Raw genomic sequence first — 18,187 nt, 5'->3', positions numbered from 1 at the left:
TGCTGAAAGCAGTATGGTATCTGCACGCTAAAAAGGCACAAAACGATTGCCTGCTGTTGCTTTCACTAAGGGAGGAGCGACTGACGGCACACACCCAGAAGCACCCGCGAGAATGTTTTTGCCCCATCATGCACTGGGAACTTAACCCAGAATTCCAGTGGGCGGTGGGGACTGCGGGAACTGTGGGATAGCTACCCACAGTGCACCGCTCCAACATTCAATGCTAGCCTCAGTACTGTGGGCGCACTCTGCCAAATTCACGCACTTTAGTGGGGACACAGAAGACCGAATGTATAAAATCGCTTCCAAAAATTCAAATAGAATAAATTTGAAATAATTTTGTACTGTAGACATACTCTTATAAAGTTTGCAGACGATACCACCCTGGGAGGGGTTGCAGGTGATTTGGCAGATAGGATTATAGTTCAAAATTATCTGGACAAGCTGGAGATATGGTCTGAAGTAAATAGGATGAAATTCAATAAGGACAAATGCGAAGTACTCAATTTAGGAATAAACAATCAGTTGCACACATACAAAATGAGAAATGACTGCCTAAGAAGGAGTACTGCAGAAAGGGATTTGGGGGACATAGTGGACCACAAACTAAATATGAGTCAATAGTGTAACACTGTTGCAAAAAAAGCAAATATCATTCTGGAATGTATTAGCAGGAGTGTTGTAAGCAAGACACGAGAACTAATTCTTCCACTCTACTCCGTGCTGGTTAGGCCTCAACTGGAGTATTGTGTCCAGTTCTGGGCTCCACATTTGAGGAGAAAGGTGCACAAATTGGAGAAATTCCAGGGAAGAGCAACAAAAATGATTAAAGTTCTCGAAAACATGACCTATGAGGGAAGATTGAAGAAATTGGGTTTGTTTAGTCTGGAGAAGAGCAGACTGAGAGGGGACATGATAACAGTTTTCAAGTACTTAAAAGGTTGTTACAGGGAGGAGTGAGAAAAATTGTTCTTAACCTCTGAGGATAGGACAAGATGCAATGGGCTTAAATTGCAGCAAGGGGGTTTAGGTTGGACACTAGGAAAAACTTCCTAACTGTCAGGGTGGTTAAGCACTGGAATAAATTGCCTAGGGAGGTTGTGGAATCTTCATCATTGGAGATTTTTAAGAGCAGGTTAGGCAAACACCTGCCAGGGATAGTCTAGATAATACTCAGTCCTGCCATGAGTGCAGGGGACTGAACTAGATGACCTCTTGAGGTCCTTTCCAGTCCTATGATTCTATGATTCCATGAAAACTGCAGACATATCTGCACTGCTACAATGATCAGCTCCCCCTCCCTATAACACACCTTTCAAGATCCATGTGTTCCATGCATGCCTCTCACAACATGTGGTGTACCTCATCCAGTGCACTAAATGCCCCAATAACAATTATGTGGATGACACCAGACAATCACTACGTTCTCGAATGAACTCTTACAGGAAATGATAAAAGACAAAAACACCCTATCACCTGTGAGTGAACATTTTTCACAAAGGGATTTACTCTACATCTGAACTATCGGTCCTCATCCTCAAAGGAAACCTGCACAACACTGTCAAAAGATGAGCCTGGGAACTTAGATTGATAACTTTATTAGGGCTTGTCTACACCACGCAGCTTTTAGTGTCGACACAGCCTTGTCGCTAAAAGTCAGGGTGTGTAAACACTCTTTGTCGGTACTTTGTCGGCACTTTTGCTGACAAAATACTTCCAGCCCCGCGAGCGGTATTAGTTTTGTCAGCAGGAGAGCACTCCTGCCGACAAAGCTGGATTCACACTGCCACTTGCATTTTTTATAGGGGGGGCTTTTTTAAGTACCCGTGAAAGACAAAAGTTTTGTCGACAACTTCGCAGTGTAGACATACCCCTAGGCACTAGAAATCATGTGAATATTATGTGTTTATCTGGTTATTGTGATGTTTATGGTGTGCATATAAGGAGTTTATTCAATAGCAGGATTGTCAGGAAATGCACTTAGGAAGAGGGAGGTTAATCCAGATATACCCTGCTCTGCAAACTCTTGAGAGACAATACAACAGTCATTCACTTTGATGGCTTGGCTTGGCTCCCTGCTGGAGCTGCCAGATAGGTTTCCCCAAGAGGGACTCCAAATGTTGTGCGGAGGGGGAATCAAAGACTGCACAGGGTTTAAAGAGAGGCACTCCCTCAAGGAGACAGCCTCGTTCTCAAAAACTTCTCTGTGTCTACACTTAACCTGCTGCAGCAGCACAGCTGCGAGCACTTTAATGTCGTCACTCACTGAATGTCTCCTGTGGCTGTAGTTAATCCTCCTTTCTCAGAGGCAGTAGCTAGGTTGACCGAAGTATTCTTCCACTGGCCTAGCGCTGGCTACATCAGGTGTTAGGTTGGCTTACCTACAACACTCAGGAACAGGGACTTTTCACACCCATGAGGGATTAGCTGGGTTAACTGAACTGTTTAGTGTAGACCTGGCCTGAGAACCCAGAGCCTGCAAAGTGAGAGTCAGGAGGAAGTTAGACCTACTGGGCCCCCATCCGGAGGATGGTTAGACTCTATGTGAAACCGACATGCATGTAGATTGTCTGTTGTTTTAAAATCCTTTTTATGCATTGTTCCTATGGTTACAGAAATAAACAATACTTTTCTTTTCGGAAGGCTAAATCTCAGGTACCAAGCCCAGTCAGACCTGCTGGGTAAGCACAGTCAATACACAGGATGGTGTAGCCCAGGACCCTGTCTAAGTGGGAGAATTTAATGATTCCACCCAGGAATGGTAAAGGCATGAGGCCTAACACCAGCTGAAGGTGCACTTAGGGAGGCGTCAGAGGTGCAGCTAGCCCTGCAAGCATGACAGCAATCCCCATCACCTTTCTTCTGACTGAATCCTGGCATGTAACTCCAGGACTTTTTTATTAAACATTTAGGCTGAAGCATTCGTGTGATTCATATTTGTTACAAAAGACATCCCATTAAGTGCAAGCTGCAACAAAGTTAATGAGCCTTAATACTTGCAGGATAATTCTAAGTTTAAGGGCGATATTAACTAAAATAAAATAAGGAAGAATGAAAAAGATTCAGTTTCAATGTGCACTGCAGAGCCTACATTTTATCCTTTTGGTTCATAAAATCAAATCTACTGCTCAAGTGACTCTTATACTGTTATTAGAGCAGTACAAGCACACATATACGTGCTTAATTAAGTATCCCTTTGTGACCATAAAAGGAACACCTGGGTTTCCATGGGGAAGCTGTGTGGGACTTGATTCATAAGCAGGGACCAGAGAATGTGATTACCCTAATCTCCTTGTATGTTACTATTTTGTGCATGTCCAGGGCTATTCCTTGTGCAATGGAATGAGTAGGTATACAGCACTATAACTGTATCCCTACACAGAATGTGATCAGCATACATTGCAGAATAGATAGTAATTTATAATAAGCTGAAACTGCATGGGAGTGAGCAAATATTTAAACTGCTCAGCGCTTGCCCTGTGAAAAACAGAAAATTAGATACCTTTTAAGGTATCTCAAGTCAGACATCCAAAAACTGAAAATCACTAATCTCTTCTGAAAATTTAGCCCAATATATTTACACTTGTGTTCTATGTTTATGCTGTCTAATACAGATTAATTGGATAAAAGTCACTGATACCTCTTACCCCTTAAAAATATGTGATGTAGCTTAAAGCATTAACATTTTTATCTTTCAGTTCAAGTGAAGAAGCAAAACAGACTCTGGAAGCAAAGTGGGTAAACGCCCCACTACAGCAAAGCAATTAAATGCCTTTTGTAGATAAATTAGCATTTGCATGGTAACTAATTTCATATCATAATTATTATTTATCACCTGCGTACTTATGTGGCTCCTATGACCATAGTATCTGGACTGTATGCTCTACATTGTTGTTGTGGCTGCGTTGAACCCAGGTTATTAGACAGACAAGGTGAGTGACGTAAAAATAAAAAGAGATTACCTCACCCACCTTATCCCTCTGTGTGCATCAATGACATACAAAAATCCTTGTCACTTTCCTAAGGAGTTCAGTCTTGATTTATAACTATTTAAATGAGGGGGGGGGTTATATTGTCTTATAGGGGACACTAGAGTTTGTAGGCTTGTTTGTAGAACTGGGTCTTAATGAGGGACTTGAAGGAAGCGTGGGTGGAGACAAGGTGGATTGGTAAGGAAAGGGTACCCAGGCTAAAGGAGTGAAATCCTGGCCCCACTGCAGTCCATGGGAGTTTTGCCAAAGACTGTCATTTTATTAAGCACTGATCATATGCTTGGTGCCATATAAACACAGATAGCAAGTCAGCCTCCTGCCCCAAAGAGTTTACAATCTCAAAAACTAACACAGAAAGGCCAACACTCCAAAGAGACTTGGAGATGCAGCAGAAGGATTTGCCTTCCAGAAAGTTTTTTCCCCATCAAATTTTTTCCCCTTTGCAATAGCTAGACTTTTAGTGGGGATTTGAATGCAGAGTAGGGAAGGACTTGGCACATTGGGTAGTAGACCTTCACTGACTTCTCAAAGTCCTTCAGCATGGAGCAAGGAAATCAGAAGGAAACAGAACAGTGTTTCCCTGCCCCCAATGTAAAACATGGTCATTTTTATAAAGGTGGCAAATAATAACCATTTTTTCCAAATCTTTTTATCCAGACTTTCTAATTATCACTCACTGACCTGAAAAGGAGGCAGGATCCTGGCACCAGATCTGTATTTTTGTGGCGCTCTTGCACCAAGGAGTGTAGAGGTTTTTTTGCTGTTGTTGCAACTAGATTTTTCCCCCCAACTCAGCAGTGGCATTTGGGAAGCCGGGGCCAAAAACTGTCAGGATTTGGCAGGATCCAGCTTTTATCCGTATCCTTGTACCCAGACTTAGTGTCAGGGAAATAACAGTCCCCTTGCCAAAGTAAATAAATAAATAAATAAAAATCCCACCACCAATCCTCCCCAAACTTGTGATTCACACACAATAGCATAGTAAATCTGAATGATGATAAATCCAGACTTATTTCCAAAACTGAGGATGACAGGGCATGTGTCCACTGTCCCTTGTGTTGTAGCAGGGCAGAATGAAGAAAGGTAAAGTTACAATGAATAATTAAATGCCCATTGCAGGCCTTTACAGTCACTTGGAGGCAATGACGCCCAGCTGTTCACCCACTAACTCTTCCCAGAGCTTTTTCCTAGTTAACCACGTGTGGTGTGGACCAGGGTTTCTCAACCTATGGCTCGGGACCCAAAATTGGGTCACCAGAATGTTTCAGAGTCGCATGGCAGCTCCTGTGGCTCCTACCCCTGCTCTGCAACATCTGGGGTCCCAGCGCCACTCAGGTTTGGCCCAGTTGTCATGACGACAGGGGTCCAGGTAGGCCAAATCTGAGTGATTGGCACTGCAGCCCCATGAACCAGGTCACAACTCCATTCACACAAATTTGGTCCAGTCAGGGGGGTGGGGCCAAACCTGAGCAGCTCTGTGACCCTGGAGGTTGGAATGCCAGGAGCAGAGAGCCACACCCAGCCAACCCCACAGCACAGGAGTTGTAGGAGCCGCCACTGTGGAGTGAGTGCAGGGCAGGAAGTCCTGGAAGGAATAGATAGTGGGGGAAGGAAGAAGGAGCAGGTGAGCAATGTTGAAGTAAACAAAGTGGGGGTCAGAGCAGGAATTCAGAACTGGGAGTTAGTGGGTGAGCTGGTCCAGGGTTGCAGGTTAGCAAAGAGGGGAGGGCCCAGGAGTCAGGGGAGTCAGTTGGGAATGTCTTCTGAGCAAAGATCTGAATTATACAATTTCCTCCCTTTATAAGACCCTTGAGAGTATGGGAAAGGTTCATTTTTGCTCCCTTGAACAGAAAGTTTCTGTGTGTCAGCAGGGGTCTGCTATGCAGAGAGGAGCAGAGCACAAACAGAAAAAGGTCCTGATTCTTGTTTGCAGGTCAGTGACTGTACAAAGTACAACAGATCTAATCTATATAACATTCAGAAACGCACTTTTCTGTTTGTTTTCCTCTGTGGTTGGAGGTTTTCTCTGTGTGTCAACACAGTCACTGATGTGTTAATAAACCTATCATTGGTGAGTGGAGGGGGATGCTACTTCCCACATTCTCCTATAATAACTATGCTCCTGCATGTGGTGTCACACCAGCTCTGGCCCCTAGAAGACACCTTTGGGAGGGAGGGGAGGACTTCACAGGCAAGATGTTAGAGCCCTAGGGTGTATTTTCTATATACACTCTGCAAGTCAGAATATCGGGGGATGATGATTACTTCTCCCAGCCACACCCCCAGCCTGCTCACTCCATTGAAATCTGCCTTATCTCTGCCCCCCAACCCAGAAAGTTTGGCTGAGGAATAAAGGAAATAGTGTCATAGAGGTACCTGATTCCTTCCATTCTGTGTCGGAAGTGAGATCTAAGGTAGGTCCCTTTCGCATAAGGACAATCTGGGCCAGGACTTATACAACCCCCTTTTATTTTACCACCAACTACATTTTGGGCGTATGGTCTGACAGTGCCCCTTTATGACTGTGGGAGAGAATTACTGAGGAATCTCTGGAAGACTGGTGCCATGTGCATCTCTGAACATCACCGTGTAGTGCTACTGAGCACTTTTGCTTTGGGTTAGTGAAAAAAATCTAACTTTTTGTAATGGTTTAAGATCATTAGGTAGGTAGGTGATTTGAGGGAGATAGTGTGGTCTGATGGCCCAGGCGCTGGATCTATTCCCAGGTTTGCCACCAGTGTGTTTGTTGTCCTTGGCTGAGCCACTTATTACCTTGCTGTGCCTCAGGCTCCCCATATAGGCTCCCTATACATAAAGTTCGGATAACATTGCTTTACTGCCTGTGAAGTATTGTAAACTAAGGATGAAGAATGTTGTATAAGTGCTGAGCAGTGTTGCTCTTTTTTATTAATATTATTTGCGATAGAACAGCCTTGTATTGTTTTGGAAACTTAAAATGGTTAGGCTGGGGTTAGCCAGGATTAACGTCCTCTGTTGATCACTGTTCATTTCCTACCCTTCCCCTCCCCATAAGCCTCCTTTGTCCACCTGTCATGTCCTGTCTGGCACCTAAACAGTAAGCTCTCTAGGGTAAGGGCAGTCTTCTCTGTTATGTGTCCGTACAGCATCTAGCATAGTGGGACTCGGGTCCTTAACTGGGGTTCCTTGGGGCTACCAAACAATACCAGTAAGTAAATAATCTTAACAGTTTTAGTTCTTTATGCCTTTGGTTTTTAAAAATAGACATAACCTAAACACAATTGCACTAGAGAGCATTTACTGGGCAAAATGATGAAAGGTGCACACTTCATGAACTGGGAACAAGGACTGTTCAGCAGCCAATCAGAACTATCTTTTGAATATCCCCTTTATTTTTGGACAGAGGGTATATAGCACTCAGGACACTCACAAGCTGCGGGATTCAGGAACTAACACAGACTGGCTGACACTGCAGTGGAAAAGGAACTCTTGGGAAGCTGGGAACTAAAACAGCAGGGGCTGTTTTGTGTCATGACTTGGCTTCAGGGAATTAAGAACAGATCCTGTCTTGAGATACAGAATGGAATTGTTGGAACTGTACGTATTTCAACCTGGGGAGATTACATTATCTGTACGAGACCTGGCGAATTTGAATAGGACTTTATAATCTAAACTTTATGCTTTCAACTAGTTTTTAAAATTCAAATGTAAGATGTAGTATTCCTTAGTGGGAGGAAGAAGTCACATTTGCAGAGGCCCAGTTGCTGCTACTCCCTGGCCACCAATCTCCTGCATAGAAACACAGATCCCTCACTTAGGGGCCACACTCCCATTGGTTTCCTACTCATTCTTGGGAAAACAACCTCTTTGGAGTGGGAGCCTGTTCAGGATAATGCTGGAACTGTTAGCATTATCTTATATGGGGAAATCTCTTGGATGTGGTACAGAAAGTCTCTCTGTACCCCTGGCCCTCTACTCTTAGCCCTGACCCTCCCTCTCACCCCAAAATGCAGAGTTCCGCACATATGGATGTGACACATAGGAGCTGCTATTGGATTGTGGGGCAAGGATACCAGAAATTTGGCTGTTTTTGTAATGGGTGAATAGCAGACATGCCCAAGCTTCAAAATTTAGATCTCGCTCCAGGTTCCTATTTTGAACCGTCTATAAAGTTTTCCTAGTTTCAAATTCCAGATTGTGTTTTGGCTTATTAGATAGGAGTCAGCAATAAAATTCAGATCTGGGTTTAGATTTGGGTTCACACTCCACCCTCTTCCCCAAAGTCTGGGCTATTCACAATCCATCAGGTCCATCTCTAACATAATTTGTAATGTTTCAGAAGTCATAAAGCAGGCAGTGCTTACATGACCATGTTCCCCACTAGGTGCTGGCAAGTGAGTCAGAACAATAAACATGATCTTTATTCTGCAATACAGTTTGTGGGACTCTCTATTATAGTTGAGCACTAGGACCCAGCAGAAAGTTTCCTTATTTCTGTGCTTTTAGCAGTACCTCTGACACAAGGATAGCTCAGTGAGCATGGAGTCTGGGTTATGGCTGCATTCTGACTATAGGGATCATTCCAAATATTGAACAAAACCAGAATGGAAGGATTAACTGTGAGAATATAACATACCTGCAACAGCAACTAATGCAGAAGGAAGCAAGAGCAAAAAACAAAGATTAAAAGGTAACTAAAATGGTTCTCATTTCCTGTCTTTTAATCTTTGGCTCAGTGTTTAGTATTGTCATTAGAAACCTATAAATGTTCAGGCAACTGCATGGGTGCACACTTGAATTTTTAGATTTTGTCCCCCCTCCCCGGAAAAAAAATCCATCTGTTTCTAAATGGATACACTGCATGCAGCTTAAACTGTAAAAGGATGCAGGATGTACAGTAACCTTATCCAAATTAGTTTAGCTCCAAAAGTAAGTTCATATAAAAACAAACAAACAAAAACTTTCTGCAGGCGTTTAGTTGCTAAACCTTTTTGCTTCATTTGTTGTGGAAAAGCAGAACTTGCTTGATCTGATCAGGTAATTGATGTGTGTTTGTTAATAGCTTTCTAGGCTACATTGAGAATGAGTTATGAATGACAAAAATGTTCAAGGGCCTGATCCCATGCAGTCTTTACTCAGGCAAAACTCCTGTTCACTTCAAGGACTTGCAGGACGGGGTCCTCCTAATTTTGCAGTTGTGCTAATTTTGGTAGTTAACATTATTGATGGTCACTCAGCTTTGTTGTTTTAACCAAATTTTCAGATCTGTGGTTGCAATTTAGATCAAGCTTCAGGTCAATCAGCTATTCTGAATTTATTTTTTAGATTCTAAATAGAGATTAATAATATTTGGAGGGGAAACTGCCAGGCCAGAGCTGCTAAGAATTTTCTCCACTTTTTGCTCACAATACAGAAAGATATTTTTGGAAAATAAAGCATTTTGCCCCAGCAACTCTACGGCCAAATCCTATAAAGCTGCTGAGCACCTCCTGTGAGGTGCTGAGTACCTTCCCCTGACTTCAGTGGGTTTTAATGGCACTGAGCACATCACAGGATTGGACACTTAAATTGCAGGGTGTTTTGTTTCATTTTAGTGTCAATAGGCTGAGTGTTGGTAGTTCTCAAACACAAGCTGTGCTTCAGGAAAGGCATCTGAGAACTGTTGGGGTGGATGATGATAATAATTTAAAAATGCATCAAATTTGAAAGGAATAGGCTATTGACAGCCTCCATATGGAGATTGTCATAGCCAGTGTGCTTCCAGTTCATTGACACAGTCATTTCACTAATCTTAGGCAGACACCCTGTTATATTTCTTTTGTTCCTGTGTTTCACTGATTTTTAGATCTGTTTTATAGAGAAGCCCAGTCCATACTTTACAGTTCGTATATTTGTTTTATACACACTCACACACAATGATTCATCAGTTGTGTTAAGATTGATTTGTCAAAGCTATTCAGAGAGGTATTTTCCTATTTTCTGATTAGCTTCCCCTTGCCTGCCTTTCTTCAATATTGACTTCTAACTTAGTTGGACTTTTTCTTGGGTTTATTTCTTCAAAATATATATGTGATTACTCTCTCAATAAAATAAGCCTCTCCTCCCCTTTCCCCCCCATCCCTCCCCAGCATACTTGTTAGACTGTGGTCAGCTTTTGTTTTGTATTATCAAAATATTTCTGTAAAATTCTGTCATTACTGCAGTATTGTGGTATACACAATTCAGTTGACTGAAACTTTAATTGCAGCAAACAGTGTTATGCTGTAGTATCATTTGCGTTACACCAGACCATTTCTTGGGTGCGTAGTGGGTAACTGGATTTCTTAATAAAATTATTACATTAGAATTTTTCATGCACAAAATGTTTACCCGGTGAGAGGGTAAATCAAAAATAAAAATGAATAAACAATTAGGATGAGTTTGTGCAGTATTAAAAAATCATGGCAAGGCCACTGTTATGAGCACAATGAATTCGGCAGCAAAACCGTGTTTTTCTCTCAGTATCTCATGCAGTAGCCAGGAAACTCTGGAAAGTGTGATCTCTTTGCAACTGAAAATATAAGGCCTTCTAACATTTGCAGCCTAAGCATTACGTGTCATTAAAGTAGCTCTCTTGTAAAAGAGGGACTGTCCCAGGAGCTGTAAAATCTATAAACACTTTTCTGATTGGCTTAAAAATTTAGACACAGGAAGTGGATGGTATCTAATAACAGACAAGTGGAGACACCGTTGTCATGGAAACTGAGAAGACTACCCCCCATTTATTTAAAAAAAGAAAAGAAAAGAAAAAAAAAAAAAAAGCCTGCATGTCATCAGAAATGCCTGCAGAACACGCTGGCTTCTGCTGCCTTTCCCACAGCATCTGTTGAAACCTGAGAATGTGCCTGTCACATCAAGGTCATGTTACAACAAACCCTGCACTGTCTTCCATATTTCGTATCTATATTTCACTTCAGACTCTTGAAAGAACAAAGAGTTAAGGGAATCAACCTGCAGTCCTTACTCAGGCAAAACTCCCACTGATTTCAGTGGGAGTCTTGCCTGAGCAAGGCCTGTAGTATTGGGCCCAGAAGATGTTTCTGCTGAAGTTTCGGGTTCCATACTGTGAAAAGGCTAAGACAAGAGGGGCTGAGGAAAAAAAGTATGCGGGTGACTATTATTTTAACTTGCTACTGGGCCAAACTAATTCCTTGTGTAGCTCCTGTGGCTTCCAGAGGAGTTATAACAGATTAATTAGGCCCATTTTATAGGTGCTGGAACTAAGGGTGCAGGCGGTGCTGCCGCACCCCCCTGGCTTGAAGTGGATTCCATTATGTACTGGGCTTACAGTTTGGTTCAATGGCTCTCAGCACCCCCACTATAAAAACAGTTCCAGCGCCCCTGCTTGTCATCCTTAATTACCAAAATATGTTAAAAGTTTATTATTTAAATTTGAATGTCACAACTCTCCTTCATATCTTGGGGGAAAAACCTTGAATGAATAAGTGTCAACTGTTAACATTAAGTAATCCTTTCTATTGGAGCCTCTGTTTGCTTCAGGAACACAGTGAAGGTTACAACTGAGACATGAAAGAAAAACATACTGCATGAGGGGTGAATACGGCATGGGAAAATAAAGACTGATAATAAACCGCTACAATTAGTATTATGGTTAATTAAAGTTTTACTTTGCTGGTCTTTTGAAAAGTTTCTTGTGTCTGAGAGGGAAGAGCCATTTTGCTTTTAAAAGCTTAACTGGAATCTTTCACAACAAACTCACAAGAAAGACTTGTGGGAGGGGTTGATTCCTTCCTCCCCTTGGGTAGCTGATGCTGATCTCAAATGTTTCTGACAGAAGAACATCTCTGCATGTTTATTACATTTGCTCCGAAGCATTTCATTTTGGTGTTCCCTTAGATTCCCATTTAGCAGTGTTATCCTTATCAAATGGTTAGTGTAAACCACTTGAATGCTTCACCCTCAATATAAATCATCAGTTTTGAAAGCTACTACAATGACTAGTCTGACCTTTGTTTTCTCTTTACTTGCATATTTCATTGGTTTTTAAGGAAAACTAGCTGACTGCTGAGCAGTTGTTATAGCTTTAGGGCCAGATCTGAGTTGATAACAAGCTGAAGGTGCTCAGAATCTTGCAGGAGGCACTCTGCACCTTCCAGGACTGGACCCTTACTTTCTGAAAAACAAAGGGCTGACTCATTTACATTAAGGCTAGAGCAGTGTATTAAATCAGTGTAAGTGTAATGTACTCCCTTTACGCTGCCAGAGGGGTTTACAATGAGTCAAATAAGTTATTTGAGTGCAAATAAGAGTCAGCCTCCGAGAGTTCTAGAACTGAAGCATGTCAGCTTATTATGAAAACAGTGGTTCATGTACACTTTAGAAAAGTCTTTGAGATTTGGATAATTGCATAATTTTATCCAGCTCATATTTAATTAGCTAGATGTTACTTTTAATTGAGTGGAACTTAAATGAAGAATGTGAGGCTTAATGGCAAAAGTTGTTCTCTTTTCTAGCAAAGAATTTCCTGTTGTCAGGATCTTTCTTATCTGTAGGAACGTTCATTGGCAGGAAATATGTCAGTTACTTGTTTTTACAAACTGAAGGAAATGAACTGGATTAGTTAGTTGCTTTCTCGATTCAACCTTCATTCTTCATGGTCCCTAATGTTTGTGTAACAGTATTTATCTCTGATCAGTTTAGTGTGTAAAAGTTTTATTACACCAAACACTTATCAGTACTCTTTGACATGTGAAATGCAAGATACTATCGGAAGCAAAATTATATTTGGTTTTGTCAATCCACATTTCCTCCACCCTGCTCCCTTTTTCAAAAGTGGACTGTAAAACTGAATGCATAAATTGCCTGTTTGCATGCAGAACTGGTATTTGGATGTGCAAATTGGATAACTAATTTCCTGTATAGTCAGTTTGCATGCACAGATTTTTTTTCTCAAAGGCCAGTTTCTGAGGGCATAAAGTCGTACATGAATTATTTTATTAATTGTCCTTTGCATTTCTAATTCACCTTCCACCCAGGGATCACCAAACACTTTACAAACATTAATACTCACAACACGTGTGAGGCAGGGAGGTATTATCTCCATTGTGTAGATAAGGAAACTGAGGCACAAAATGGTCAAATGACTTGTCCAAGGTTACAAAGCAAGTGAGTGGCAGAGCTAGGAAGAGAACTCAGATTAAGTCTCAGGTCTAGGTGTCCACCTCCCAGTCTTGGCTCTACTGCCATCCATAAACCCTGGAAGCACCAACTGAGTTTAAGTGCCTACATTTTTGCAGGTAAACTTCCCTAGGCCCCTATGTTACTGCCTTTGGAATGTGCACTGATTCCTCACTCTAAACATCTGGACACCTAGCTCCTGCCTAAGCTCCAGAGCAATTCACAAACCAGGGGAAGATAGGCATTTAGCTGCCTAAGTTGTCTCTGGGTCCAGATCTGGTAGGTATGCTCAGAGGCCATCTACCAGCTGGGGTCCCATTCAAAATCTGGATGGAAGAGGTGGTGGCTACTTTTAGCATGCTGGTTATAACACTTACCTGAGATGAAGAAGACCCAAGTTCAATTCCCCTTCTCTGCCAGAGAGGGAAGAAAGGATTTGAACAGCTGTCTCCTACCCCTCACAGAATAGTGCTCTGATGACTGAGCTATGGGACAATCAGAGGCCTGGTCTACACTAAAAAGTTAGGTTGAAGGAAGCTGACTTAAGTCGACCTGTTAATGGATGTGTCTACACTACCAGGTCCTTTACACCAACCTAAATTGCCTTTAATGTTGACTTCTGTAATCCACCTCTGCAAGAGGTGTAGCACTTAATTCGATTTTCATGGATTGACTGCAAGGTAATGCAGACGCAGTGTTGTGTAATTTGACTTAATTGGCCTCCATGTGGTGTCGTACAATGCTCGGCTGTGACCGCTCTGGAAATCATTCTCAACTCTGCTGCACTGCAGCCATGTACACAGGAAACAGCCCCTCCCCTGCTAAAGCCCCAGGAATCTTTGATTTCCCATTTCCTGTTTGATTAGCATTGGGAGCATGCCAGCTTGAACACAGCTGATCATGGAGACTACACGCCCCAAACGCGCTCCAGCCTGGTCTGCACAGGAGGTGGTGTATCTCATCGCTGTGGGGGGAGAAGAGTCTATGCAGGCAGAACTCCGATCCAGCAGAAGAAATGCTGACATCTATGCAAAGATCGCTCCTGGAATGGGGGAGAAGGGCTACATGAGGGACACACAGCAGTGCCGTCTGAAAATAAAAGAACTTTGCCAAGTGTACCAGAAGGCAAAGAAGGCAAACAGTCGTTCTGGTGTTGAACCCCACACATGCTAGTTCTACAATGAGCTGCATGTAATTCTTGAGAGTGATCCTACCAGCACCCCCACAAGCAATGTGGACAACTCACAGGTGTGTGAATCTAGGGACAACAAGGAGGACAATATGGTGGATGAGGAAGAGGAGGAGGAGGAGAATGGAAGACAGGTGAGCAGTGGATCCATTCTCCCTAAGAGCCAGGAAATATTTTTAACCTGTGGGTCGCAGGACATCATGGTGGCCAACCGTGATGCTGGGAAAGGCACCTCTGGTGAGCATACAGTTACCATCAAAGTCCAGTTAAACTTTAGTGGGCACACACATTCGGTGGTATTTCATGTTTACTGTGAAGAAAAAGCGAGCTGCTATGGTGGCAGAGGGTGGCCCCCAGAAAAGACTGTTTATGTGGACTGGGATTATGTGGAATCCTCCAGGGATATCTCTAGGAAACGTTCATGGAGGTACTCTGCAATCCTTTGCAGAAGGTTTCTGGGCAGGACAGTCTTATTTCCTCCACCATAATAGGACACTTTCCCATGCAACTCCTGAATTAATTCTGCTGGCATCATTGCGGTACACAGCATAGCAGCATAAGGACCGGCTCTATACCCAGATGCTTGCAGCATCTCCTTCCTTTCTGCCTCTGTTACCCTCAGGAGACTGGTATCACAGAGGGTCGCCTAGGGGAAACAGGGGAAGTTCTCATTAAAAGTGCTCTTAGAAGAAAAAAAAAAAAAGGGCAGGTAGACCCACCCCACACCCACACATTCCGGATTACCAAACCACGCAGCCACTAATGTGCCTTTACTGTGCTCGGCGTGGGTCGGTAAGTAATTTAAAGTGGCTGATATGGGACTGGGGCCCCACATGAGAGATTCCGCAATTTGGGAGTGAAAATGTTCCCCCTACCCCATTCGTAAACAGTTTCCCATGGAGCTACCTTTGCTTCCGACATGAGCCTGCCATAAATTTCATTAAAAGTGTGGTCACCCATGACCCGGGGAGGGCCTACTCACCATGGCTGGAGCAGCAAAATTGCACAGTGAATGGTTACAGATTATGTTATGGCTTGCACCTAATGTAATAAGGGTTGTTTTTTTTTAAGAAAACGGCCTTGCTTTGGAAACATTTTATTCATGTGTAACCCTTCTGCCCATCAGAGTTGGCAGCAACAAGGGCCGGGTTCAATATCTAGGGGTTCCATTCCAATAACACAATGCAAACCGGCTCGAGCCCCCACCCAGTGACCTGGGACAAATATATACCACCCCCGCTGGGCGCCTCCAAGAGGCAATACTTCCCCTCTCGCAAGCACATAGTCTGAGTGTAGCAAAAGTCTTTTAATAACAGAGAGAAACAATGTGGCATTATGTTGGGGAAACACCACCAACAGGATTCATAACACAACCCATGAGCAAAAAAACCCACCCCAGGCAAATTGGGGCATGCCCTTTTTCCTTTGGTTCTTGAGTCCAGCAACCCCAAATCACCCGAAGTCCCAAAAGTCCAATGCCCCAAAAGTCTCTGTCCCTGGTCAGGGCGGCCCCAGAGTTTGAAAGTTTATCAGCGGAGCTTTACCTCCCAACCTGGGTGGAAATGGGACAGGGGTAAGAGGCACCTTACGTGATCTGAAGCTGACCGCCCCATAGCGGCGCTCCACTCCGCCAGCCGCCCCACGAACTCCTTCGCTCAGCTGCGCTCCACTCCGCTCCACCAGCCGCCCCACGAACTCCTTCGCTCAGCTGCGCTCCGCTCCACCAGCCGCCCCACGAACTCCTTCGCTCAGCTGCGCTCCGCTCCGCTCCGCCAGCCGCCCCACGAACTCCTGCGCTCAGCTCCACGGCCCACAAGCAGCTCCTGCCATCCACACACTGCTCCGCATCGAACTGCTTCACCAGCCGTCCCCGCAAACTGCTCCACAATATATCTTCAGGCTCCCCCACTACTTAACACAACACTCAGTGATTTCAGCTCTTAGGTGAATTCAGCTTATAGTAGGGGAGCCCCAGTGCTGGTGCACTGTCAGCCCAAAGTGAGCTCAGCAGCCTATAACTAGACTTCTAATGATATCAAAATTAGCTCTGATATTCCACAGTGGAGAGAGGAGGAAGTGCAATCAGCATGTAAGGCCCTCACCAAGGGGCCCATGCCACCAAGTATTAATACTTGTCCCCAGCCTCTCTCCATTCACACAGTTTTGGAACCCATGACCCTTGCCTAGCGAGTGCTACTTAGTTGATGGTGAATCCCTCCATCATAACAAAAGGCCACGTACAGTTCCAAGCAAAGTTCCCATAATCAGGGTAATAACAATTTATTCTTCCTGCCCCAATAACAGAGACACTGGGGATCCCACAGCAGCCAAAGTGACCATTTGGGCAGCTATGGTCTCATTCTAGGCGTGGTGGGTGTGCCTATGCAAATGAGATCGGCCCCTGAAGTTCTTTTCCACAACTTGCCACACCTCACCACCAGATGTCAGGGTGGAGCTCATCCTGACACTGCTTACACATGTGCAATGGCTCCTTTATTTTTTCCCCAGACTCACACACCTGTAGGGGTTCACCTTGCTTGTGGAAATGTGTCCTTCGGCGTGTCATCAACACCTGAAAGCAGACTTTTGCTGATTGGAAGGAGAAGAAAGAGAACGCGGGAGGATATATTCACTGAGATAATGCACGCCTCTGGGACAGCTGACACAGAGCTGAGAGCGTAGAGGATTTCACTGTCCGAGAAGTTAGACATGGATATGGAGAACAGGAAAGCTTCCAATGAGCAAGAGGAGCAGTGCAAGATGAGATGCTTCAGATTATGAGGGACCAAGCAGACATGTTGTGATGTCTGGTTGAACTGCAGGAACAGAAGCAGGAGGGTAGAGTCCCTCTGCAGACCCTGGTGGACAGCCAGCCAGCATCGCCTGGTGCAGAATCACCCTCCCCCAAGAGTTCCATGAGGCGTGAGCATAAAGTCCATTATCCCTTTCACTTAACTCAGGGGGAGGGTACAAGTAACAGAAGGCTCCTATTCACAGACCTTTGATGGTCTGGAATGTGGTGTTATGTTACACACCTGAAAATGTTTCTCCTGTTCCAACTTTACAACCCCTTTTCCCCAGGTCACCTATTTTCTGCTCTCCCTCTTTACTTATGTTTGTTAAATAAAGTAAATGGATTCAAGAAATAAATGTTCTTTACTGAGTAGAAGCAGTGGGCTGGGGTGGAGGGTTGGCTTTACAGGGACAGTGATACAAGTCAGGTGAAGCTTTGGGAAAGCACAATGCAGACACGCAGCTCATGTTACTGTAACTCATTATCGAAATGGCTTTTCAAAGCCTCGCGGATACGCAGCACCCCTTGCTATGCTCTTCTCATTGCCCTGGTGTCTAGCTGCTCAAAAATGGCTGCCATGCAATCTGTCTCAACTGCCCACCCTTACAGAAAATTTCCCCCCTTTTTTTCACTTTTATGGATATTATGGAGCACACAGCAGGCAGCTATAACCATGGGGCTGTTCTCTTCACTAAGGTCCAACCTTATTAGGAAACTTCTCCAGCACCCTTTTATATGACCAAAGGCAAATTCAACCACCATTCTGCACTTGCTGAGCCTATAGTTGAAACGTTCCTTACTGCTGTCCGGATGGCCGGTGTACGGCTTCATGAGCCATGGGAGCAAGGGGTAGGCTGGGTCCTCCAGGATAACTACAGGCATCTCTAAGTCGTCAATGTTCATTTTGTGGTCTGTAAAGAAATTCCCAGATTGTAGCTTTTTGAACAGACCCGAGTGCCTAAAAATGCACGCATCATGAACCTTTCCCGACCATCCTATGTTGATGTCGATGAAACACCCCCTGTGATCCACCAGCACTTGCAACACCATTGAAAA

General features: G+C 43.8%; 1 protein-coding gene across 1 annotated transcript in view; it reads left to right on the top strand.

Annotated features, from left to right (window-relative positions):
* The first annotated feature begins 8,475 nt into the window (after nt 1-8,475).
* FOXN3 (forkhead box N3) overlaps nt 8,476-18,187 on the top strand; it is a 304,442-nt gene continuing 294,730 nt past the window's right edge. The window contains exon 1 of the mRNA XM_073349399.1: nt 8,476-8,661. The gene's annotated coding sequence lies outside the window, so the exon portion shown is untranslated. The remainder of the gene's footprint in view (nt 8,662-18,187) is intronic.

This window comes from Lepidochelys kempii, chromosome 6 (assembly GCF_965140285.1).
Source record: "Lepidochelys kempii isolate rLepKem1 chromosome 6, rLepKem1.hap1, whole genome shotgun sequence".
Lineage (NCBI taxonomy): Eukaryota > Metazoa > Chordata > Testudines > Cheloniidae > Lepidochelys > Lepidochelys kempii.
This window is presented reverse-complemented; position numbering and strand designations above follow the sequence as displayed.